The sequence below is a fragment of the Zalophus californianus genome, chromosome 5 (genome assembly GCF_009762305.2).
Source record: "Zalophus californianus isolate mZalCal1 chromosome 5, mZalCal1.pri.v2, whole genome shotgun sequence".
Lineage (NCBI taxonomy): Eukaryota > Metazoa > Chordata > Mammalia > Carnivora > Otariidae > Zalophus > Zalophus californianus.
Window position 1 is genome coordinate 56,074,976 of NC_045599.1, and position 26,094 is coordinate 56,101,069.

At 41.5% G+C, this 26,094-nt stretch overlaps 1 long non-coding RNA gene across 1 annotated transcript; it reads right to left on the minus strand.

Moving 5' to 3' along the window:
- Nucleotides 1-11,048: 11,048 nt before the first annotated feature.
- Nucleotides 11,049-17,288, minus strand: LOC113929752. Its single transcript, XR_003522316.1, has 3 exons — nt 17,138-17,288; nt 16,418-16,560; nt 11,049-11,551 (listed from the first exon to the last, which is right to left on the minus strand). It is a non-coding gene; the product is annotated as an uncharacterized LOC113929752 (long non-coding RNA).
- Nucleotides 17,289-26,094: the final 8,806 nt, after the last annotated feature.

Consider the following 26,094-nt stretch of genomic DNA (forward strand, 5'->3'; position numbering starts at 1 on the left):
ACAACAATACAGTAATAGTGGGGGACTTTAACACCCCCCTGACTGAAATGGACAGATCATCTAAGCAAAAGATCAACAACGAAATAAAGACTTTAAATGACACACTGGACCAAATCGACTTCACAGACATATTCAGAACATTCCATCCCAAAGCAATGGAATACACATTCTTCTCTAGTGCCCATGGAACATTCTCCAGAACTGATCACATCCTAGGTCACAAATCAGGTCTCAACCGGTACCAAAAGATTGAGATTATTCCCTGCATATTTTCAGACCACAATGCTTTGGAACTAGAACTCAGTCACAAGAGGAAAGTTGGAAAGAACTCAAATACACGGAGACTAAAGAGCATCCTACTAAAGAATGAATGGGTCAACCAGGAAATTAAAGAAGAATTTAAAAAAATTCATGGAAACCAATGAAAATGAAAACACAACTGTTCAAAATCTTTGGGATGCAGCAAAGGCCGTCCTAAGAGGAAAGTATATAGCAATACAAGCCTTTCTCAAGAAACAAGAAAGGTCTCAAATACACAATCTAACCCTACACCTAAAGGAGCTGGAGAAAGAACAGCAAATAAAGCCTAAACCCAGCAGGAGAAGAGAAATAATAAAGATCAGAGCAGAAATCAATGAACTAGAAACCAAAAGAACAGTAGAACAGATCAACGAAACTAGGAGCTGGTTCTTTGAAAGAATTAACAAGATTGATAAACCCCTGGCCAGACTGATCAAAAAGAAAAGAGAAATGACCCAAATCAACAAAATCATGAATGAAAGAGGAGAGATCACAACCAACACCAATGAAACACAAACAATTATAAGGACATATTATGAGTAACTCTATGCCAGCAAATTAGATAACCTGGAAGAAATGGATGCATTCCTAGAGATGTATCAACTACCAAAATTGAACCAGGAAAAAATAGAAAACCTGAGCACACCTATAACCACTAAGGAAATTGCAGTCATCAAAAATCTCCCAACAAACAAAAGCCCAGGGCCAGATGGCTTCCCAGGGGAATTCTACCAAATATTTAAACAAGAATTAATACCTATTCTCCTGAAACTGTTCCAAAAAATAGAAATGGAAGGAAAACTTCCAAACTCATTTTATGAGGCCACCATTACCTTGATCCCCAAACCAGACAAAGACCCCATCAAAAAGGAGAATGACAGACCAATATCCTTGATGAACATGGATGCAAAAATTCTCACCAAAATACTAGCCAATAGGATCCAACAGTACATTAAAAGGATTATTCACCATGACCAAGTGGGATTTATCCCTGGGCTGCAAGGTTGGTTCAACATCCACAAATCAATCAACGTGATACAATATATTAACAAAAGAAAGAACAAGAATCATATGATTCTCTCAATAGATGCAGAAAAGGCATTTGACAAAGTACAGCATCCTATCTTGATCAAAACTCTTCAGAGTTGAGGGATAGAGGGTACATACCTCAATATCATAAAAGCCATCTATGAGAAACCTACAGCGAATATCATTCTCAGTGGGGAAAAGCTGAGAGATTTCCCCCTAAGGTCAGGAATGCAGCAGGGATGTCCACTCTCACCACTGCTATTCAACATAGTATTAGAAGTCCTAGCCACAGCAATCAGACTACAAAAAGAAATCAAAGGCATCCAAATCAGCAAGGAGGAAGTCAAACTCTCACTCTTTGCAGATGATATGATACTTTATGTGGAAAACCCAAAAGACTCCACCCCAAAACTGCTAGAACTCATACAGGAATTTAGTAAAGTGGCAGGATATAAAATCAATGCACAGAAATCAGTGGCATTCCTATACACCAACAACAAGACAGAAGAGAGACAATTTAAGGAGTCGATCCCGTTTACAATTGCACCCAAAACCATAAGATACCTAGGAATAAATCTAACCAAAGAGGCAAAGGATGTGTGCTCAGAAAACTATAAAATACTCATGAAAGAAATTGAGGAAGACACAAAGAAATGGAAAAACGTTCCATGCTCATGGATTGGAAGAGCAAACATTGTGAAGATGTCAATGCTACCTAGAGTAATCTACACATTCAATGCAATCCCCATCAAAATACCACCCACTTTATTCAAAGAAATGGAACAAAGAATCCTGAAATTTTTATGGAACCAGAAGAGACCCCGAATAGCCAGAGGAATGTTGAAAAAGAAAAGCAAAGCTGGCAGCATCACAATTCTGGACTTCCAGCTCTATTACAAAGCTGTCATCATCAAGACAGTATGGTACTGGCACAAAAACACACACATAGATCAATGGAACAGAATCGAGAGCCCAGAAATGGACCCTCAACTCTATGGTCAACTAATCGTTGACAAAGCAGGAATGAATGTCCAGTGGAAAAAAGACAGTCTCTTCAACAAATGGTGTTGGGAAAATTGGACAGCCACATGCAGAAGAATGAAATTGGACCATTTCCTTACACCACACACAAAAATAGACTCCAAATGTTTGAAAGACCTAAATGTGAGACAGGAATCCATCAAAATCCTAAAGGAGAACACAGGCAGCGACCTCTTCGACCTCAGCCGCAGCAACTTCTAGAAACATCGCCAAAGGCAAGGGAAGCAAGGACAAAAATGAACTATTGGGATTTCATCAAGATAAAAAGCTTTTGCACAGCAAAGGAAACAGTCCACAAAATGAAAAGACAACAGAATGGGAGAAAATGTTTGCAAATGACATATCAGATAAAGGGCTAGTATCCAAAATCTATAAAGAACTTATCAAACTCAACACCCAAAGAACAAATAATCCAATCAAGAAATGGGCAGAAGACATGAACAGACATTTTTCCAAAGAAGACATCCAAATGGCCAACAGACACATGAAAAAGTGCTCAACATCGCTCGGCATCAGGGAAATCCAAATCAAAACCTCCATGAGATACCACCTCACACCAGTCAGAATGGCTAAAATTAACAAGTCAGGAAAAGACAGATGTTGGCGGGGATGCGGAGAAAGGGGAACCCTCCTACACTGTTGGTGGGAATGCAAGCTGGTGCAATCCCTCTGGAAAATAGTATGGAGGTTCCTCAAAAAGTTGAAAATAGAGCTACCATACGATCCAGCAATTGCACTACTGGGTATTTACTCCAAAGATACAAATGTAGGGATCCGAAGGGGTACGTGTACCCCAATGTTTATAGCAGCAATGTCCACAATAGTCAAACTGTGGAAAGAGCCAAGATGTCCTTCGACAGATGAATGGATAAAGAAGAGGTGGTATATATACACAACGGAATATTATGCAGCCATCAAAAGGAATGAGATCTTGCCATTTGCAACGAGGTGGATGGAACTGGAGGGTGTTATGCTGAGTGAAATAAGTCAATCAGAGAAAGATATGTATCATATGACCTCACTGATATGAGGAATTCTTAATCTCAGGAAACAAACTGAGGGTTGCCTGAGTGGTGGGGGTGGGAGGGATGGGGTGGCTGGGTGATAGACATTGGGGAGGGTATGTGCTATGGTGAGCGGTGTGAATTGTACAAGACTGTTGAGTCACAGATCTGTACCTCTGAGACAAATAATGCAATATATGTTAAGAAAAAAAAAAGAAGAAGATAGCAGGAGGGGAAGAATGAAGGGGAGTAAATCAGAGGGGGAGACGAACCGTGAGAGACGATGGACTCTGAAAAACAAACTGAGGGTTCTAGAGGGGAGGGGGTGGGGGGATGGGTTAGCCTGGTGATGGGTATTAAAGAGGGCACATTCTGCGTGGAGCACTGGGTGTTATGCACAAACAATGAATCATGGAACACTACATCAAAAACTAATGATGTAATGTATGGTGATTAACATAACAATAAAAAATATTTTAAAAAAGTAATGATATAATGTATGGTGATTAACATAACAATACAAAAATTTAAAGAAAAAAAGTACTTTCTTTTTTTTTAAGATTTTATTTATTTATCAGAGAGAGAGAGAGAGACAGAGGCAGGCAGAGGGAGAAGCAGGCTCCTTGCTGAGCAAGGAGCCCGATGTGGGACTCGATCCCAGGACCCTGGGATCATGACCTGAGCCAAACAAAGGCAGAGACTTAACCGACTGAGCCACCCAGGCATCCCCAGAAGTACTTTTACTTCCTCTTTTCCTATCTTGATTCTTTTTTTGTTTGTTTTTCCCTAATTGCTTGGCCTGAACCTCCAGTACAATGCTAAATAGAAGTGATGAGAACAGACATCTCTGTCTTGTTTCTGATCTTAGGGAAATGTTTTCAGTATTTTACCAGTAAGTATGATTTTAGCTATGGGTTTCTCATGGATGATCTTTATCAGGCTGAGGAAGTTTCCTTCTGTCCTATTTTGTTGAGTGTTTTCATTATGAAAAGGTGTTGGATTTTGTCAAATGTCTTTTCTCTATTTAGATGATCCCATGGTTTTCCTTTATTCTATTAATATGATGTATTACATCAATTCTTTCAGATGTTGAACCAACCTTGCATTCTTGGGGCTAAGTCTCACTTGGTTATGGTGTATAATCCTTTTTATATGATGTGAGATTTAGTTTTCCAGTATTTGCAGAGGATTTTTGCACCTATGTTCGTAAGTGATAGTGGTCTGTGGTTTTGTTTTTTTGTGATGTCTGTGTTTATTATCACATTATACTCAACTCATAGAATGAGTTAGGAAGTACTCCTGTTTTTTGGTAGACTTTGAGAAGAATTTGTTCTCTTTGTTTCCCTTCCTTCCTTCCTCCTTCCCTCCCTCCCTCCTTACCTCTCTCTCTCTCTCTCTCTCTCTCTCTCTCTCCCTCTTCCTTCCTTCCTCTCTCCCTCCTTCCCTCCCTTTCTTTCTTTCTTTCTTTCTTTCTTTCTTTCTTTCTTTCTTTCTTTCTTTCTTTCTCTCTCTCTTTCTTTCTTTTTTTCTTTCTTTCTTCTTTCTTTCTTTCTTTCTGTAATCTCTATACCCAATGTGGGGCTTGAACTCACGACCCTGAGATAAAGAGTTGCACGCTCCACTGATTAAACCAGCCAGGCGCCACTGTACTAATTCTTTAAATGTTTGGTAGAATTTGGCAGTGAAGCTATTTGTACCTGGGCTTTTTTTGGTGGGTACTTTTTGTTTACTAATTCAGTCTCTTTACTTATTGTCAGTCTATTCATTTTATCTATTTTTTCTTTTCTTTTTTAAAAGATGTATTTATTTATGAGAGAGAGAGTGGGGAAAGGGGCAGAGGGAGAGAATTTTCAAGCAGACTCCCCATTGATTTCAGAGCCTGATGTGGGGCTTGATCCCATGACCCATGAGATCACAACCTGAGCTGAAACCAAGAGTCAGGTACTTAACTACCTGAACCACCCAAATGCCCCCTATTTTTTTCTTGAATCAGTTTTGAGTATTTGTGTGTTTTTAGGAGTTTGTCCTTTTCATGTAGATTATCTAATTTGTTGACATGCTTTTGTTCATAGTATTCCCTTATACTCTTTTTGATTTCCATAAAGTGGATAGTAATAACCCCACCCCTTTACCTCTGATTTTAGTAATTTGGGTCTTCTCTTTTTGTCATGGTCAGCCTATCTAAAGGCTTTTCAATTTTGTCAGTCTTTTTAAAAAACCAATTTTTGCCTTTGTTGAACTTCTCTATTATTTTTCTTTTCTCTATTTCATTTGTTTCCACTCTAATATTTATTATTCACTTCATTCGTCATGCTTTGGATTTAGTATGCTCTTTTTTTTTCTAGTCTCTTTTAAGTGGGGGGTGGGGTTATTGATTTGAGATCTTTCTTCTTTGTTAATCTAACTGTTTACAAGTATAAATTTCCCTCTTGGCACTATTTTTGTTGCTTCCCCTAAGTTTTGCTATGTTGTATTTTTGTTTTCATTCGCTTCAAAGTACTTTTTAAGTTCTGTTGGGATTTCTTCTTGGACCCATTTGTTATTCAGGAGCATGTTGTTTAATTTTCACATACTTGTAAATTTCCCAAATTTCTGTTATTAATTTCTAATTTCATTCCACTATTACCAGAGAACATACCTTGCATGATTTTAATCTTCTAAAATTTGTTGCAATTTGTTTTATGGCCAACAACAAAGTCCATCCTGGAGAATATTTCATGCATACTTAAGAAAATGTGTATTCGTCATTGTGGGGAGGACTGTTCTATGTATGTCCATGAGTTGGTGAATAGTCTTCTTAAAATCTTCTATTCCTTGCTGCCTTTCTTTCCTTTTTTTTTTTAAAGATTTTATTTATTTATTTATTTGAGAGAGAAAGGGAGAAAGAGCATGAGCAGAGGGAGGGGCAGCAGGAGAAGCAGACTCCCCCATTGAGTAGTTAGCCTGACATGGGGCTCAATCCCAGGACCCTGGTATAATGACCTGAGCCGAAGGCAGACACTTAACAGACTGAGCTACCCAGGCAATCCCCTTGCTGCCTTTCTTTCTAGTCGCTCTATCCATTATTGAAATTTGCATATTCAAGTCCAACGATTATCACTGAATTGCTTACTTCTTCATTCAATTCTGTCAAGCTCTGCTTTATGTCTTTTGGGGCTCATTTTTAGGTAAATGTACACATCTGTATAATTATTATATCTTCCTGATCCTTTTATCATTATAAAATATCCCTGTTTATCTCTACTAACTTTTGTATTAAAGTCTACTTTGATATTAGTAGAGTCACTCCAGTTCTCCTTTACTGTTTGCATGGTGTATCTTTTCCTATTCTTTTACTTTCAACCTATTTATGGACAACTTTTATATGCTTATTGGTCTCTTGAATATCCTCTTTTGTGACTGTTTAAATCTTTGCCTATTTTTATTTTTACTTTCTGTCTTTTTCTTATTGATTTGTAGTTCTTTATACGTTCTAGATTCCTTTGTAGAACATATTATTGCAAATGCCTTTTCCTAGTCTGTAGATTCTCTTTTCACTCTTTTAATAGTGCTAATGAGGAGTTAATGGAGTTTAACTTAGCACAGTTTTCTTTCATTTATTTTTATTTTCTGTCCTACTTAAGTAACCTTTGCTGGGGTGTTGGGTGGCTCAGTCAGTTAAGTGTCTGACTCTTGATTTCAGCTGAGGTCATGGTCTCAGGGTCCTGAGATTGAGCCCTGCGTAGGCTCCGAGCTAAGTTCAGAGTCTGCTTGTCCTTTCCCCGCCCCTTGCTTGCTTTTGCTCTTTCTCAAATAAATACGTGAAAAAAATCTTCAAAAAAAAAAATCTTTGCTGACTCGAGAGGTGTTTTGTTTTGTTTTGTTTTTTCCCACAGCATTACTGTGGCAATGGCTGACTAATACATTGGATACTGCCAACTTGTCCAAAGTAGTTGTACTAATTTCTATTCAAATCGACAGTATTTTGGGATTCCATTGCTTCATAATTCTCCTTGTCAGACTTTTTAAGTTTTAGGCTAGTTGATGTAAAATGCATTCTGACTCTAGTTTGAATATGTATTTTCCTAATTACAATGAGATTGAGAGTATTTTCATATGTTTATTGGCTATTTTAATGTACTGTTCTATTTATTAACTGTTCATTTCTTATATACTCATCTATATGTTTGAAAGATCTCAAAACAGGGGCGCCTGGGTGGCTCAGTAGGTTAAGCATCTGCCTTCGACTCCGGTCATGATCTCGGGGTCCTGGGATGAAGTCCTGCGTCCAGCTCCCTGCTCAGTGGAGAGTCTGCTTCTCCCTCTCCCTCTGTGACCCCTCATGCTCTCTCTCTCTCAAATAAATAAATAAAAATCTTTTAAAAAAATCTCGTGGTGCCTGGGTGGCTCAGTCATTAAGCGTCTGCCTTTGGCTCAGGTCATGATCCCAGGGTCCTGGGATCGAGCCCCGCATCGGGCTCCCTGCTCCAGGGGAAGCCTGCTTCTCCCTCTCCAGCTCCCCCTGCTTGTGTTCCCTCTCTTGCTGTGTCTCTCTCTGTCAAATAAATAAATTTAAAAGAAAAGAAATCTTTAAAAAAAGTCTCAAAACAAGTTTAAAAAAGCAAACCATGGTGCAGAACAATATAGGGAGAGACAGAGACACACATATGTGTCTATGTGTGCTCGCATGTATGCAATACACATGTATCTATATTTTAATATGCCTAGTATGTTTTTGAAAAAAATATGAAGCAATAAAGTTGGAAGAATTATTTAAAAGGCATTTATAGTGAACTACAGAGGCAAAAAGACAAAATTCATTATAATTTGTCAAGTTATGAGGGAAGCTTTGAAAAAGTGAAAAAAGTGAAGTAAGAATAAAGCTACTGACCTGTGTGTGTGTTGTGGAGACAATGAAGGGAAGTTTAAATCTTGCTAGAATTTTGGTGGAAATGAGGAGGATCCAGGGAGTCAGCCAGTTGGCCAAGTGAGATTAATCTCAAGTGAATCTAAGTGAAGTCTTTGATCTCTTTCTGGTAGAGTATTTCAAAAGAAATGCCCTTGGGCATAAGTCAATCACCTAAAGCAGTAAAACTTCCCCTGGCTACAAGCTAACATCACCTGAGGAACTTCTAAAATAAGGGCCACCTCAGACCAATGAAACCGAAGTGTGTGTGTGTGTGTGTGTGTGTGTGTGTGTGTGTGTGTGTGTGTGTGTGTGTGTGTGTTAACACTCCCTTGCTAGGTGATTCTTATGGAACAAGAGTTTGAAATCCCGCAAAGTTGATGCTGATGTGCGTAACACCAAACTATACTGTTTGGGAAAATAAGTTTTACTTTGGGGTATGGTTATTATCAGTTTCTTTTTAACTTAAGTGTAATAAAATTAGGAGAAAAGGATTTATGATAAGTGACGTCAATAGAGAAAAAATGAAATTATAGCTTTAAAAAGGCTTCTATCTCAATATATGTTGGGAGTTTTTTTAGATTTTTTTTTTTATCTATTTATCTGACACAGAAAGAGAGAGAGAGAGAGCAAGCCAGCACAAACAGGGGGAGGAGCAGAGGGAAAAGTAGACTCCTGCTGAGCCGGGAGCCTGACACAGGGCTCAGGGCTGGATCCCAAAATTCTGGGATTATGACCCGAGCCCAAGGCAGATGCTTAACCAACTGAGCCACCCAGGCACTGCTCAATATGTTTTTTTAAATGATTTTCATTCAATGGTCATTTATTGAGAATCTGTGACATGCAAAGCCATGCACTAAAACTGTGAGTTGTTTTTTTTAATGCTAGGAAATGGCTCTTTTTTTTTTTTTAAAGATTTTATTTATTTGAGAGAGAGAGAATGAGAGAGAGAGAGCACATGAGAGGGGCAGGGTCAGAGGGAGAAGCAGACTCCCTGCAGAGCAGGGAGCCCCATGCGGGACTCGATTCTGGGACTCTAGGATCATGACCCGAGCCAAAGGCAGTTACTTAACCAACTGAGCCAGCCAGGCACCCTAGGAAATGGCTCTTATCTTCAAAGTTGTTACAGTCTGGTTAGGACATAAATGACTAGTGATAGAACAAGGCAGAAAGAAATGCCGTACTTGAAGAAACAGAGTGCCATGGAAATGCTAAGGAGGTAACTCTACCAAGCGGTAGGAATGCAGAGACTTTACAGAGAAATCAAGATTTGAACTCAGCCTCGAAGGATGAGCAGAACCTCAGTAGGTGGAGAAATGAGGCAGGAGGGCAGATTCCCCATTTGGGGAAGAGCAGGAGCAAAACCTCAGCAATGAAAGAGTGCATATAATTCACACCTCATTTTCTCCTGGCTCTACCGCAATGGGTCCTGACTGATCTCCAGCCTGTCCCCACCTCCACCCTCCTGCAGCCCAGGCCTCTTGCCATCCAAGAGGGCCACAGCTCTGGTATTTCCGTAGAACATTGGGCAACTCATTAAAAAATGTTTATTATTAGCCTATAGCTACATAATGTTCCTTAAATATTTATGCTTTTAAGATTTTTGTATTACCAGGGCGCCTGGGTGGCTCAGTCGGTAAGCGTCTGCCTTCGGCTCAGGTCATGGTCCCAGGGTCCTGGGATCGAGCCCTGCATCGGGCTCCCTGCTCAGCGGGAAGCCTGCTTCTCCCTCTCCCACTCCCCCTGCTTGTGTTCCCTCTCTCGCTGTGTCTGTCTCTGTCAAATAAATAAATAAAATGTTTTAAAAAAACCCAACCTGGGGTCCTTCCAGCAGTTGTCTTCAAGATCGCTATCACAACTTGCTACGGTGATAAAGACCTTAGGGGAAGCAAACTGAAAGCCAGGCCAGAATCAGGGGGAGATGAAGTGACATGCCAGTGTTCCATGCTCTCTCCCCCACTCCTAAGAGACAAAGCCCTTCCTCTTTCAGACTGACACCCCATGGGAGGACTTAAACTCGACACTGCTTCAGTCACACTGCGAGCTTTGTAAACTGCTCCTAGTTCCGTGAACAAGCCCAGCTGCTTCACTTGTCTGTGCTTTTACGGATTTTCCTTCCTCAAGCTGGGATGCCCTCACCTGCCACCGTGCGCAGGGCAAACTCGAACCCTCTTTCAAAACTCAGCACATTGTGCAAGGTTGTTTTCTCCTATATGGAGGCCACAATGAGACGTCCCCCACCCAGTGATTTAGAAATAAGGCTGCCACAGAATAAAAGAAGCAAGTCATGTACACTATGGATGTGGTTATTCCTCTGGAGGAGAAAAACAAGCAATCGTGTCTAAATATGTGACTGAAGAATTCTAAAGCTCTTCAATTTCAAAAAAAAGGAGAAAGTAGTATTGGGAAATCTCAGGGAGAAAATATGGAGAAGAGCTATAATTTAATAGATTGAAACACAACTAATTGTGATTGCTGGTTGCCTGGGTGGCTCAGTCGGTTAAGTGTCTGCCTTTGGCTCAGGTCATGATCTCAGGGTATTGGGGTCAAGCCCTGCATCGGGCTCCCTGCTCAGTGGGGAGTCTGCTTGTCCCTCTGCCCCCTGCCCCCCTGCTTGTGATCTCTTTCTCTCAAGCTCTCTCTCTCTCAAATAAATAAAATCTTTAAAAAAAAATTGTGTTTCATTGTTCACAGTAAGACCACGTGAACAGATGGGGACAGCAAGCCCTGGAGGGAGGGCGGTGGGGAGGCACACAGAGACACAGCTTAGCAGGTGGGTGTCAGTAATTTTCACTGCTGTTAATTGGTCTAGTATAAGAATCAATTACAATCTATCTCCTATTGGTAGAAATTAAGATGGTTTCCAAGAGCTAGCCATTGTAAACTGCTCAGTGGATATTCTCATCCACGTGTCTGCCTTCGTAAATTTGTATTTTCTGGAGTATATGTTTAGGGATGGGATCACTGTGTTGTAAGGGGTGAGCCTGCTCGACTTTATACTTCATAAGGTTAGATTTTCTTCCACATGTTTGTGCAGTTTACGCTGCTGCCAGGAATGTACTAATATTCTGATTGTTCTACATTCTTGACCAACACTTGGTGTCATTAGTCTTAAACGTTTGCTGAGTGGGGGCGCCTGGCTGGCTCAGCCATTAAGCGTCTGTCTTTGGCTCGGGTCATGGTCCTGGAATCCTGGGATCGAGCTCCGCATCGGGCTCCCTCTTCCGCGGGAAACCGGCTTCACCCTCTCCGGCTCCCCCTGCTTGTGTTCCCTCTCTCGCAGTCTCTCTCTCTGTCAAATAAATAAATAAAATATTTAAAAAAAAAGTTTGCTGAGTGGATGCAGTGGAAATGCTACCTCATTATTTTCTATGCATTTCTCCGATTACTACTGAGATTGCACATTTTTACATTTTTTATTATTATTTTTAAAGATTTATTTATTTATTTTAGAGAGGGACAGAGAGAGAGAGAGAGAGAGAGCAGGGGGAGGGGTGGAGGGAGAGGGAGAGGCAGGGAATCTCAAGCAGACTCCCCACTGAGCAGGGAGACCTATGCAGAGCTCAGTCTCAGGACACTGAGATCATGACCTGAGCCGAAATCAAGAGTCTGATGCTTAACCAACTGAGTCACCAAGGCACACCGCATATCTTTTACATTTAAAAAAAATATTATTTATTTATTTGAGAGAGAGCCAGCACAAGTGGGCAGAGGGCCAAGTGGACTCCCGGCTGAGCGTGGGACCCGACTGGGGGCAGATCCCAGGACCCTGAGATCATGACCTGAGCCAAAGTCAGACCCTTAACTGACTGAGCCACCCAGGTACCCCATCTTTTATATTTAAGAGCAGAGTTGGGTCTCCTCTTCTGTTCCTATCCTTTGCCCAGTTTTCTGTTGTGATTTTTATTGTATTTATTGTTTTGCAGGAATTCCATGTTTGTGTGTACATATACACACTTTGGATATATTCTCCTGGTCCATGGCTTTTCACTTAAAAAAAATTTCTGTGCCTCAATTTCCTCACGTGTAAAATGAAGAGACTATTATTAAACAAGTAAATATATATAACATACTTAGAACAGTGCACCTGGGTGGCTCAGTCAGTTAAGCATCTGACTCTTGATCTCAGCTCAGGTCTTGATCTCAGGGTTGTGAGTTCAAGCCCTGCATTGAGCTCCATGCTCAGCATGGAGCCTACTTTTAAAAAAAAAGAGAAGAAAAAAGAACAGTGCCTAGCATATAGAAAGCACTGTATAACTATTTATCATTATTATTATTAGCGACCTCGGATACAAAGATTTAGTTATTTTTCTCTCTTAATGAATGGAAATTTTTTGTTAAAATGCCTAAATTTATTAATCTTTTTCTCCATGACTTGTGCTTTTTGTGTCTAACACCAGCTTTTTATTCTTGTTCCATGCTTTGCCAATTCTATGAGTGTTTTTTTTTTTTTGTAAAGATTTTATTTATTTGACAGAGAGAGACGCAGCGAGAGAGGGAATACAAGCAGGGGAAGTGGGAGAGGGAGAAGCAGTCTTCCCGCGGAGCAGGGAGCCCGATGTGGGGCTCGATCCCAGGACCCTGGGATCACCACCTGAGCTGAAGGCAGACGCTTAACGACTGAGCCACCCAGGCGCCCCACTATGAGTGTTTTTAACGGTTGAAAGTTTTCTGTTAAGCACTCTGGAACCCATTATAATTGGGAGAATAAGGAGACCACTTAAATCTTTGCTTCTGTGTTTTTGTTTTTTTGCAAAGAACACATGACTTATTAAAGACTTGCCATCAACAACATCGATTCAGGGATGAGTGATGATTCAAAAGTGATAAGTGATGAAAAAACAAAAGCAGACTCACATTCTGACCTGGGAATGAGACCTGCTGAGTTCATATAGCCCAGTCTGTAAGTGTCCAAAGTCCTGGGGACAGCTTTCCAAACAGGAAGCCTCAGGCACTCTGGATCTCAGGGCCCCTCCCTTGAGAGTCTGGGGAGGAGAAATCACCAAGGGCTGGTCCTTTTCTCAAGCAGTATCCCCCTGGGGAGCTCAGCGGAACCTGGACACGATCCCTGTGCTCTTGACGCTTATCTCAACATCAAGAAAAGGGCACTGGACCCAAGCCTGCAACCAAGGCAAATTAGACTCAGTGATTAAAGTAGTATGGCCCCAGGAGAGAAGGCGGGGAACAAGTAAGAGGGAATGCATTAAGTGTCCTGAGCGGGGTCTGCTGGGTCCCAAGCTGGTGGCCCAAACCTCAGGCTGGAAAGAGGCAAAATTGGGTCTGAATCACCAGTTGACAAGTTCTGGGAAGGGCTGAGCCAGGCTGCTGGGAAGCAGTGTGTTTCTGAGGCTGCTGTGCTGGGTCTTAGAGTCTTGCAAGGATACCAGCCTTCTTGTCTCCCTCACACTCAGTTCTAGTACAGAGCCCAGAGCGTGCCCAGCCAGGACCTGTTGGAAAATCAGGAAGGTTCCAGAGGCAGGGGGAGAGGATGCTGACTCTGACCTTGGAAGGTCAGGAAGACTATGTCTCCAACTGCTTTTTACCTTCCCAGCCCCACCCTTCATCCCCAAACCTAGCATTTACAAGTCTGCAATAAATAACCAGGAGTCTGAATAAATAGTAAAAAATGTCCTAAATACTGCATGTTGGGGGAGGAGGATCATTCCCTCTGCATTTCAGAGGATGATGGCTGCTTTTCTGGACATTATCATGAAGATCAAAAATATGCTTTAGTCCACTTAATTGACTCTATAAAACAAGACTTTTATCTCTTAATTTTCTTTTTTTTTTCTTTTTTTCTTAAAACAAGACCTTTAATCATGATGTCATACTGAGCATATACTGGTGCTCTTATATGGTATTTAAATTTAAAATCTTTATTTTTTATGACTTTTCCCCCATTTTCTTTCCTATGGTTACTTTTTTTTTTTAAATGCTGATATTTTTTATATATGCCAGAATTCTTCTTTTGCTCTCGTAAAACTTACTAGAGCCTAACAAGTCTATGAGTGTTTTACCAAAGACCATGTCTGTTCAGTGAACTGAGTTGATTTGCTGTTCTGTGAAATCAAACCTTACCCATCACATGAACTAAGTGTTGTTGTCATTTTGCAATGTCATTCTCAGTGATTAAAATCACTTCCAGGCCCCTTTGTGGTCGATTATTTCCTTCTGCTCTGTTGAAGACATTATAATACTTGTGGGGAAAGTTTCATGGTGACAAAAGCAGTAGCAGTTACTATTCAGTGGGGACGCTGACTAACACAGAGCAGCACTGTCCCAGCCCGGGGAGATCAAGATGGGCTACAAGCCACAGAACTCAACTTCATAGGACAACTCAGAGAGCTAAAGTGAATGGTGGGAAAGTCCCAAAGCTTCTTCCTGGAGAAAAGTTGGTTTTGCCTAGGTACCCGCAGGACTCTCTTCTATTTGGAATTCCTCAGAGAATATATATTGAGTTTGCTGCCATTCAACTTGTATCAGAAATCTAGCGCAAAGAATTGATACTCAGGGGAGATCACCTATAGTTTTCCAAGTTTCTTTGGTCATGAAATCCTTACTCTAAGACAACATTATTCAGAAGCTACTCTGGTTGAAGTGGGAGGGAGACATTCAGAACTTTAGTTTCTTGAAGGAACTGATGTACTTATTTCTTTCCAACAGTGAAAGCCATGTATCAGAATGTATGTCCCCTGTTTCCCTGGCTGTGAAGCTCAATGCCCAGTTTAAATTTCAATCATAGCCTGTTAGTTAATGTTTATCATTAACACAGATACATTCTATTTTTCCTTTGGTCTTGATTTTCTATTCCTATTTTCCTAATTTACTACTTATGTCCCAGGGGCCTGTCTCCAGCCCACATCATTCTACAGAGACTCAAAACCAACGATCTTCTCAACATTTCAATTTGGATTTCCACAAGAATCTCAAACTCAGAAAGTTTAAAACTGCACTTAATTTCCCATCAAAAAAAAAAAGAAAGAAAAAAGAAAGAAAGAAAGTAAACAAAGTTCATTCTCCTTGTTTTTCCCAACCCCAAAGAATGCTAACCTCAACCATTCCATAGCCCAAATCAGAAATCTTAGTCATGGGGCGCCTGGGTGGCTCAGTCGTTAAGCGTCTGCCTTCAGCTCAGGTCATGGTCCCAGGGTCCTGGGATCAAGCCCCGCATCGGGCTCCCTGCTCCGTGGGAAGCCTGCTTCTCCCTCTCCCACTCCCCCTCTTCATGTTCCCTCTCTCGCTGTGTCTCTCTCTGTCAAATAAATAAATAAACAAAATCTTAAAAAAAAAGAAAGAAATCTTAGTCACCCTCGAGTCTTCTCTTTTTTAAATTTTTTTAAAGATTTTATTTATTTATTTGACAGAGAGAGACACAGTGAGAGAGGGAACACAAGCAGGCGGAGTGGGAGAGGGAGAAGCAGGCTCCCCAAGGAGCAGGGAGCCTGATGCAGGGCTCGATTCCAGGACCCTGGGGTCATGACCTGAGCCGAAGGCAGATGCTTAATGACTGAGCCACCCAGGCACCCCCTCGTTTCTTCTCTTTTTCTCATTCCTCTGTATCTGTCAAGATTTGCTAGGTCATATTGCAGTACAGTGTATACCTCCCACCTCTCAGTGGCTTAACACACAAAAGTTTCTTTTTCACTCTGACTACTGAATCAGAGTTGGGGCTCTGCTCCCCTTTGTCACACTGACTCTGGGTCCCAGGCTGATAACATAGTCACCACCTGGAACAGTTTTGGCCAACACAACAGAGGAAAAAGAGCTCTGACGGGTTTCATTCTGGCAATATGATGCTCAGCTCAGAAGCAACACACACGTCACCTCTGCTAGAGCTGATAACTTGGCTCCCTCACCCCACCACAGGAGGCCGGGAAGCAAAACCCTACAGAGTGCCCAGAAGACAGAGAGTAGAAAAATTCATAAGCAGCTTTAATGACTACCACACTGTATTAGGATGAACCCCCCAGAAGCAGACCTTGAGATGAGGATTCATGTGAAAATGATCAATCAGAACGTGCTGCCAAGAGAAACCAGTATGGGAGTGGGAAAGAGAGACAGGGAAGAGAAGGAAGTGAAGCAAGTATTTGACATCAAACAAAATCCCACGAAGGGCAATTTAGGCTCCACTCCATGAGGATTCTGGAGACAGCCATACCTCACAGAGGTCCGGACCAGGAGCAAGGAATCTGGAGTAGTTATACTTCTTTCTGCATCAGGAGTCATTTGCTAGGGCTCTCCTCAGGGAGCTGTAAATCCTGGGTAGTTCTGGCTCTCCTTGCCTGTGTTGGCTATTGGAACCTGAAAATGGCAAAGGGATCTGGAAGCATACAGGTGAAGCACTGACATCCTCTGACCCCTCCCCCCACAAGCCAATCAATCACTGCCTCCTACTGGTTCTATCTCCCAAGTATTTCCTAAATTTTCTCATTTCTCTCGACCTCAGTTACCCCTCGAGCCTGTCATCCATGATCTTCTGCAGTACAGCAGTCGGTATACTGACCTGCAGTCTTGACATCTCTAATCTAGTCTTCCACCTATAGCCAGAATTGTTCTTTCTGATTCATGTGGCCTTTCCCTGGTGACATCTCAAACTTGTCATGCCTGCTGTCTCATCAAGATATAATCCCCATTTTGCAGATGAGAAGAAACTGAGCTTCAGAGAAGCTAAGTAATTTACCAATAGTCATTCAGTTAGTAACTGGTAAAGCCAGAATATGAATCTAGCGTACCTTAATTCTAAAACCTTACCCACTGAATTTCACTGCTTCTGGATCCTAATTAATCTGTCCACGATACTCTGATTACAGCTCAATTCTACAAACTTCAAACTCAGTTGGTTTCCAGCCAAATGTATCATATTCTTTACCTCCCTTACCGAATGTCCTGCTCTTGGGTTCCCGATGTCAGAAATGGCCCTGCTGTCTTTTGGTGTCACCCTTGAGTCTTTTTTCTCTTTCCCTTCTTGTTTCTAGTTATTTCCATGGTGATTGTACTTCTGACTTCTAAATGCCCATCACTGCAGGCAGGCTGGCTTTATGTGCCCCAAGCTGCAGTGTACAGAGTGCCCGACAAGTACCCATACGTGGGAGGTCCTGGAGCCAGCCCAACAAGGGCTCCTCATAGTGGATAGCATTCCAACAATATTTTATGCCAAGAAATGAAATCAGAGTTCAGGGAAAGAAGCCAAAGTTGGTCAGTCAGTTTGCCAAGCTGGAAGTTCTTGGATACCCTTGTAAACAAAGGGAAAGAAGCCAATGGAGACGGAGAGACTGACTGATGACCGAAATGAAAGAAGCAGTAATGGATGGAACAGGGTCTTGGGAGAGGCGACGAAAGGCCTTGTCATATGGCTCTTTGGGAGACCACTGACTGATGACTGGGGTCTTGAGGAGAAGGAGGTGTATGCCTGGCATATACTAGGTGCTCAAAATAGTATTAAAAAATCTTAAGGAAAAATCTCTGTCCCTTATTCCCTGGAGGCACCTAATTTGAACTAATTTAGTTTTTTTTTTCTTTAACCTAGCATTTATCCTCGTGTTTCTAGGTAATGTATTTATACTGCTATTTCTTGATTTATCAATTTGATATCAGTTAACTTCCTTGTAGGTAGATGGTGAATTGGTTTATTATCTTCCTCCTTCCCTCCTCCTCCGGGATAAGAAATTCTAGATAAATCAATGGTCAATGTATTGGGGTGCCTGACTGGCTCAGTTAAAAGAGCATGAGATTTTTGGTCTTGGGGTTGTGAGTTTGAACCTCATGTTCAGTGTAGAGATTACTAAAAAAACTAACCTTAAAAAAAGCCAATGTATTATCATGGCTGTGTAAATGCGCTTTAATGATGATCCAATAAATTACATGTTGTATCTTCACAAATTTTTATTTTTCCTGGAATTAATAATTTTTAAAATTCTGTTTTCTACATACCTATCTTTGATGTTTTCCCAAGTGGTCCATCTGTTCTTCAAATAACTCTCAGTAAGACTTTTTTTCTTCCCTCCAGTGCACAAGCATACTAGATAATCTATTTCCCTTTTCTTTTTTCTTTGGAAACCTCCCGCCCATTGCACTCCACCCCGCTACTGTAGTCTGTATGGGTTGCTTGCTCGAAAGCCCTACCGCACAGCTACCATCCTGAGAATTTCTTTCTCTATCAAACTATTTCTCTTCTGCTGTGTTTCCTTTTCCTGGATCCAGTGATATTCTTTTCCCTGGTTTGCTCTCCATATTTGTTGAAGTATAGCTTCTAGCAGGCTTTAAGAAAGGAGAATGTCTTACTTTACCCCTCTACTTGATTCATGGCTTGGCAGGGTAATTTAAAAAAGCATTACCCCATTATCTCCAACTATTTTGAGTACTGACTATATGCCAGGTGGCTTATGAACAACAGAAAATGGTTTTTCAGAATTCTGGAGGCTAGAAATCAGATAGCAGGGTGGTGGGGGTCTGGTGGGGACCCTCTTCCAGGTTGCAAACTGATGCCTTCTACTCACTCATATCTCCACATGGCAAAGAAATGGCAAGAGAGCTCTCTGGGCTTCCACTAATCCCATTCATGAGAGCTCCATGCTCATGACCTAATTGCCTCCTAATACCATCACATTGGGGGTTAGGATTTAACATATGAATATTGGGGGTGACAAAAATACTCAGTCCACAGCAGGCTTGTCCAACATGGCTGTTTACTTCATCAAAACCAAGGAAAATCTCTCATTCCAGTCTGCTATAACAGAGTCTTTTATAACATAACATAATCATAGGAGTGACACCCCATCATCTTTTCCATATACTACAATCTAATCAAAGGACTGACATAACACCATCTTTGCCATATTCTATTTGTTAAAAGCAAGTCATGGGTCTTGCCACACCCAAGGGGTGGGGATTAAACTAAAGAATGCACACCAGGAGATGGGAAAATATTGGGGCTCACTTTCAAGTCTGTCTGCCACAAGGAACAATCTGTATATGTTTGGTATTTAAAGTATTTGGAACAGGGGCGCCTGGGTGGCTCAGTCATTAAGCGTCGGCCTTCAGCTCAGATCATATTCCCAGGGTCCTGGGATCAAGCCCCACATTGGGCTCCCTGCTCGGCGGGAAGCCTGCTTCTCCCTCTCCCACTCCCCCTGCTTGTGTTCCCTCTCTCGCTGTGTCTCTCTCTGTCAAATAAATACATAAAATCTTTTTTTTTTAAAAAGTATTTGGAACATTAAGAAAATTTGGCAAATTAGAGCATCTAACCGATGAGCTTTGTGATTTCAATTATTTAAAATGAGTGAATAATTGATTTAGATTTGAAATTTTGAGTTCAGAAGTATGAGTTTTAGTAAGTTTGAAAATTATATTGGACTATTCAAAAATAACATACACCATACTCACATGTTTCATTTATTATACCCATATGTTTAATTTATTACAAATATGAGAATTATTGGGACGCCTGGGTGGCTCAGTCAGTTAAGTGTCTGCCTTTGGCTCAGGTCATGATCCCAGGGTCCTGGGATCAAGCCCCACATTGGGCTCCCTGCTTAGCGGGGAGTCTGCTTCTCCCTCTCCCTCTGCCTGCAGCATCCCCAGCTTGTGCTCTCTCTGTCTCAAATAAATAAAATCCTAAAAAATAAAATAATTAATTAAAAAACCCAAATATGATAATTATTAAAGTACATGAAAGAATAGCAGCCAGTCTTTTCTAAAGATAGCCACAATCAATTTGTGTCCTCCCTGTGTGTGCATTTTGCTCCTCATAACAAGGAGAGGAACTTATTTCTCCACCCTTTTAATCTGGGCTGCCTTGTAACTAACTCTGACCAAGAGAATGAGGGAGAAGGGACATTCTGGGACTTAAACCCAGGCCATACAGGGATCAGTAGCTTCTACTCTGTGTCTTTTGGAATGCTCTTTCTCGGAACCCAGGGACCACGCTGTGAGGAAGCAAATCATGTATCTGATTGCAGAATATACAAAGAATTCTTAAAACTGAATAACAAGGAAACAAAAACCCCAACTTAAAAACAGGCGACTTTTCAAATAGATATTTACCAAAGAAGATATAGAAATGGCCAATGAACACATAAAAAGTGCTCAACATTATCAGTTATTCGAGAAATGCAAATTAAAACCACAATGAGCTATCACTTCATACCTGCTAGAACCACTATAATCAAAAAGATGGACAATAATTACTGTTGGGGAAAATGTAGAGAAAATGGAACCTTTGTACATTGCTGAAGTGAATGTAAAATGATGTAACTACTTTGGAAAACAGTGTGGCAGTTTCTTAAAGAGTTAAACATATGTGTATTAAGTATGCCTTTTTATTCTAATGTTGTTTGTTTTTTTAAGATTTTATTTATTTTTCAGAGAATGAGAGAGAGAGAGAGAGGGAGAGAGCACAAGCAGGGGGAGCGTCAGGCAGAGGGAGAAGCAGACTCCCCGCTGAGCAAGGAGCCCGATGCAGGGCTCCATCCCAGGAAACAACACCCCCCCCCCCCCCCCCCCCCGCACCTCAACATGACCTGAGACGAAGGCTGAGCCACTCAGCCGTCCCTATTCTAATGTCTTGACATCTGGGGCTTTACAGACTCTAGGTTGACTGCCCCTTTCAGGTCTAGCTAATTCCTAGAGATAGTAAACTACAAGGTGCCTTTCATATGCAAACCAACCAATCCAAAGCCAGTACACCCAACTACTTCCTTTATAGAACTCTGACTTATAAAAGCCATTACATCCTTGCCCTAATCACCTCAAGGCCAAGTACCAGAAAACTTGAGACAGTCCCAATGCCCCAAACTCCCTGAAATTATTCCAACTAGCCAATCCTAAATCTGTTTACCGTGCCTCACCTGTACCTTCCTGCAGATACCATAATAAATTCTTTTGCCCATGTATTCCCCTTTCTGCCTCTTGAGCAACTTGGTGCTTCCTGGGTTGCCCTGCATGGCATGGAGTGAGCCCTCACTTTGGGAAATAAGATTAACCAAATATCTTTTCAATGGAAATCACCTCTTAATCTGTTGGCCTCACCATATGTGAATAAAAATAAAACCAAGATTTTAAAAATAATGTTTACCATATGATCCAGCAATTCCATTCCTAGGTATTTCCCCAAGTGAAATGAAACTATATTTCCACACAAATATTAGCACATGAATGTTCTTAGCAGTATTCATAATAGTCAAAGAGTGGAAATAACCCCCAAATCCATAAACGATGAATAGATAAAATGTGTTATATCCATATAATGGAATACTTAGAAATAAAAAGTTTGAACTGTTGGGGCCCCTGGGTGGCTCAGTCGTTAAGCGTCTGCCTTCAGCTCAGGTCATGGGTCCTGGGATCGAGCCCCGCGTTGGGCTCCCTGCTCCGTGGGAAGCCTGCTTCTCCCTCTCCCACTCCCCCTGCTTGTGTTCCCTCTCTCGCTGTGTCTCTCTCTGTCAAATAAATAAATAAAATCTTTAAAAAAATTAAAAAAATAAAGTTAAGCTAATTAAAAAAAACTTTGAACTATTGAAAGGTGCTAAAACATGACAAAACTAAAAATAATTGTACTAAGTGAAAGAAGCCAGGCATGAAAGAACACATATTGTTATAATTCCTATAAAAAGGTCCAGAAAGCCAAATTTATAAAGAAAAAAGTATATTTCTGTCTGCGTGGGGCTGGGATGGGAAAAGAGATTGACTGCAAATGGGCATGGAAGTTCTCTTTGGGATCATGAAAATATTCTAAAACTGGATTGTGGCAATGGATGCACACCTGTGTGAATTTACTCACCATAATTGAATTGTATGCTTAAAACAAGTTTACAGTATATAAATATATTCCTCAAAAAAACTGTTTTTTAAAAATAAAGTCTTGGGATGCCTGGGTGGGTTAGTCAGTTGAGCAACCAACTCTTGATTTTGGCTCAGGTCATGATCTCAGGGTCCAGAGATGGAGCCCCACAGAGGGCACCATGCTAAAGGAGGAGACCGCTTGAGATTCTCTCTCTGCTTCTGCCCCTCCCCTTGCTCACGGGCACACATGCGTGTGTGTGTGTGTGTGCGCACTCTCTCTCTCTCTCAGGTGGGGAGGGAACAAGGAAGTCAGTGCCTTGCTGCTGCCGGGGGGATGAATATGGTATTTCAGAAGAAATGTCCTGTGACTATTCAGTTTTCCTACATCTACCAACACCATGTGAGATGGAAGTTTTGTGGGGTCCCCAAGAAGCAATCCTGAGTGGACTAAACAAAGTCTGTGCAGACACAGTGGATTCCCCTCCATGTGGGGCCATATGACATGAATGGTTTGTTGTTATGTGTGTGTAGGGAGAATGTGGGCTTCAATGACAGACCACAATAATACACCCTTCCACTTCACAGACACTGATTCTATGGGAGCTGAATCTATGGTAACTCTTTACCTTGTAGATAACAGAAATGTAAAATGAGTCTTGCCTATAGGCGTGCAAACTCTAACTGCTCAACAGAGGCTCAATTGACTTCCCTCCCCCACTATGGAGGAAGCTCATTTTGCCTCTGTTTGCACATTCATTGCACCATTCCTGCTTTATAAATGTGTCTGTTCTTTGACTTCTCCAGTTGTAACATCTGCCAGATTCCCTAATTCTGGGGGGGGAAAAAAACCCATAATCTTTCACATGTACATTTTATTTCTGAATGAGAATCATGTTTTATCTTTTTATGTAAGTAATCTTTAACATACTGTTTTTGTTTTTTTTTTTTTGGTAAGATTTTATGTAGAGAGTGAGCACCAGCATGGGGAGGGGCAGAGGGAGAAGCAGACTCCCCGCTGAGCAGGGAGCCCAACACTCAGGACCCTGGGATTTGACCTGACCCGAAGACAGATGCTTAACCGGCTGAGCCACCCAGGCGTCCTAATAGACTTTTTCTTTTAGAGCAGTTTCAGGTTCACAGCAAAACTGAGCATCAAGTACAGTGTCCCCATATACTCCTGTCCTCACACATGCACAGCCTCCCCAACTATCAACATCAGACACAAGAGTGATTCATTTATTACATCAGGAACCTACAGTGACACCCCCATTATCATCCAAAGTCTATATAACGTGCTTTTCAATCATCAATAAGTTTGTCATCTTTATAAAATCTCAAGATAACCTTCCAATGTATCATTGAGTCCAGATAGTCCCCTAAATAAGCAAACTCGGCCTGCTTTCAGAATTCTGCCTTCACACAGTTTCTTTCTGCCTAAGTGTACTACTACAAGTTATAATAGGATGGCAAATTCCACCCACAGAGAAGCCTGCAGGATTCTTAGAGAGCCGGAGGAGAAGGTACCTCTTTCAAATCGCTATCATGCATGCACACATCCTCGTGCTTTATTTCGTAAGAATTACACTGAATTATGCTGAACTGAATTTCACAATTCACCTACTTGCTTGTGCCAGGAGCCTGATGTATTCAACAAATAGCCATCAAATATCCACTCTAGGCAGGCACGTTACCAGACCTTGGAGAGATGACAAGCACGGGCGCCATCCCTACTTCTGTGGAATTCATGATACTTAAATAATCATACAAATATCATACTGAAAACATGCTATGAAAAAACCCCACGACTTAAAAATCAGGGCTCCTGATTTAGTTGGGCAGTGAGATGGGGTCAAGGGAAGCTTCTCTGAAGAAATGACATTTGGGCTGAAATCTGAAGTTGAATGGAAGTTAGCCAGAACATGTGTGTGTGTGCATGTGTGTGTGTGTGTGTGTGTGTGTGTGTTCATGTGTATAGGTGGGTGTGGCAGTTAAGCAGTTCCCACCAGGTGGCAGAATAGGCTTAGATTAAATCCTTTTTTTTTTTTTTAAGATTTTATTTATTTGAGAGAGAGAGAGCACAAGTAGGGGGAGTGGCAGGTAGAGGGAGAGGGAGAAGCAGACTCCCCACTGAGCAAAGAGTCAGATGTGGGACTCGATCCCAGGATCCTGGGATTATGACGCAAGCTGAAGCAGATGCTTAACCAACTGAGCCACCCAGGCGCCCCTAAGATTAAATTCTTGAGGAGAGAAAGAGCATTCTAGGAGCTGTCAGGTCACCATGGTGGGAGTTCGGGCAGAGAGTGGAGGGTGAAAATATGAGGCTCATGATCTAGAGAAGTTAGTCTTTGGAGAACATGTGAAGGAATTTTATTTATTTTAAGAGCAAAGGAAAGATGTTATAATATTTGTATCCTGGGGCACCTGGCTGGCTCAGTTGGTGGAGTACCTCTTGATCTTGGGGTTGTAAATTTGAATTCCAAGTCAGGTGTAGAGATTGCTTAAAAATAAAATCCTTTAAAAAATATTTGTATCCTTTCTAAAATACTCTAAATTGTAAAAGATCATTTTAGGGAGTATGGTCAGGTGACACGTTGGATTTTGCAGCAGGCCAGGGTTGAAATGTTTGTTTGGATTAGAATTGCGGCAGCGGAGTTGAAAAGAAACGGAGGTATGAGCAGAGTCGGAGGTCCCTGGAAAAGGAAAGATGAGACAAAGCTTTCTTGACTGACAGAAGTCGTTGTAGGCCCCTGGCCATCTTGTGAGCTCTGCCTGGTGTGCACTACTTGCCCAATTCACATTTCTTGCAGAACTTCTTAGGAGATGTTGAAACTGCACAAGGATAGATCTCAGGAGTTAATGATTTGAAGGGGACAAAAGAATGTAGGAACACACGGCCACTATCAGGCCAGGAAATAGCCTAATCATATCAGGGATAATAAATCAGTGGTAAAACTCCCAGTGCTAGTTCAAAAGTAAAGATTAACCTGACACACATTCTTGAGTTATCTTTGCAGGATCCAAACTCCTATGAGCACTCAAATACCGGACCAGCTGGAGCCAGAGAATTGAAGATACTCACCCTGGCCTGCCCTCAGGACTTAGATGGACTAAGACCTGGACTCTGTCACCTTAAGTTGACTTTTGCCTCAATCGCATGCTGAGTTCCCCATTGTGCAAGCCTCTTTATGAATACATATGCACCCTCAGCTTAAAACATCCCCAGTTCTGTTGTTTTTGTTGTTTGAGGAGACACTGCTTTGGGAAATATCTTTGGTGTTCTTCTGTTGCAAGTAAAACCCTTCCTTTTCCTATTCTTTGGCTGGGTTGTCTCTCTCTCTCTCTCTCTTTTTAGTTTATTTATTTTTAATTATTAACATATAATGTATTATTTGTTTCAGGGGTACAGGTCTGTGATTCATCAGTCTTACACAATATACAGTGCTCCCTACAACACATACCTTCCCCAGTGTCCATCACCCAGCCACCCGATTCTCCCCACTCCCCTTCACTCCAGCAACCCTCAGTTTGTTTCCTGAGATTAAGAGTCTCTTATGGTTTGTCTCCCTCTCTGGTTTCATCTTATTTCATTTTTTCCTCTCTTCCCCTATGAGCCTCTGTCTTGTTTCTCAAATTCCACATATCAGTGAGGTCATATGATACTTGTCTTTCTCTGATTGACTTACTTTGCTTAGCATAATACCCTTTAGTTCCATCCATGTCATTGCAAATGGCAAGATTTCATTTTGATGGCTGCATAATATTCCTGTGTGTGTGTGTGTGTGTGTGTGTGTGTGTGTGTGTGTGTGTGTGTGTGTGTGTGTGTAGACCACATCTTCTTTATCCATTCATCTGTCGATGGACATCTTGGCTCTTTCCACAGTTTGGCTATTGTGGACATTGCTGCTATAAACATTGGGGTGCATGTGCCCCTTCGGATCACTACATTTGTATCTTTGGAGTAAATACCCAGTAGTGCAATTACTGGGTCGTAGGGTAGCTCTATTTTCAACTTTTTGAGGAGCCTCCATACTGTTTTCCAGAGTGGCTGCACAAGCTTGC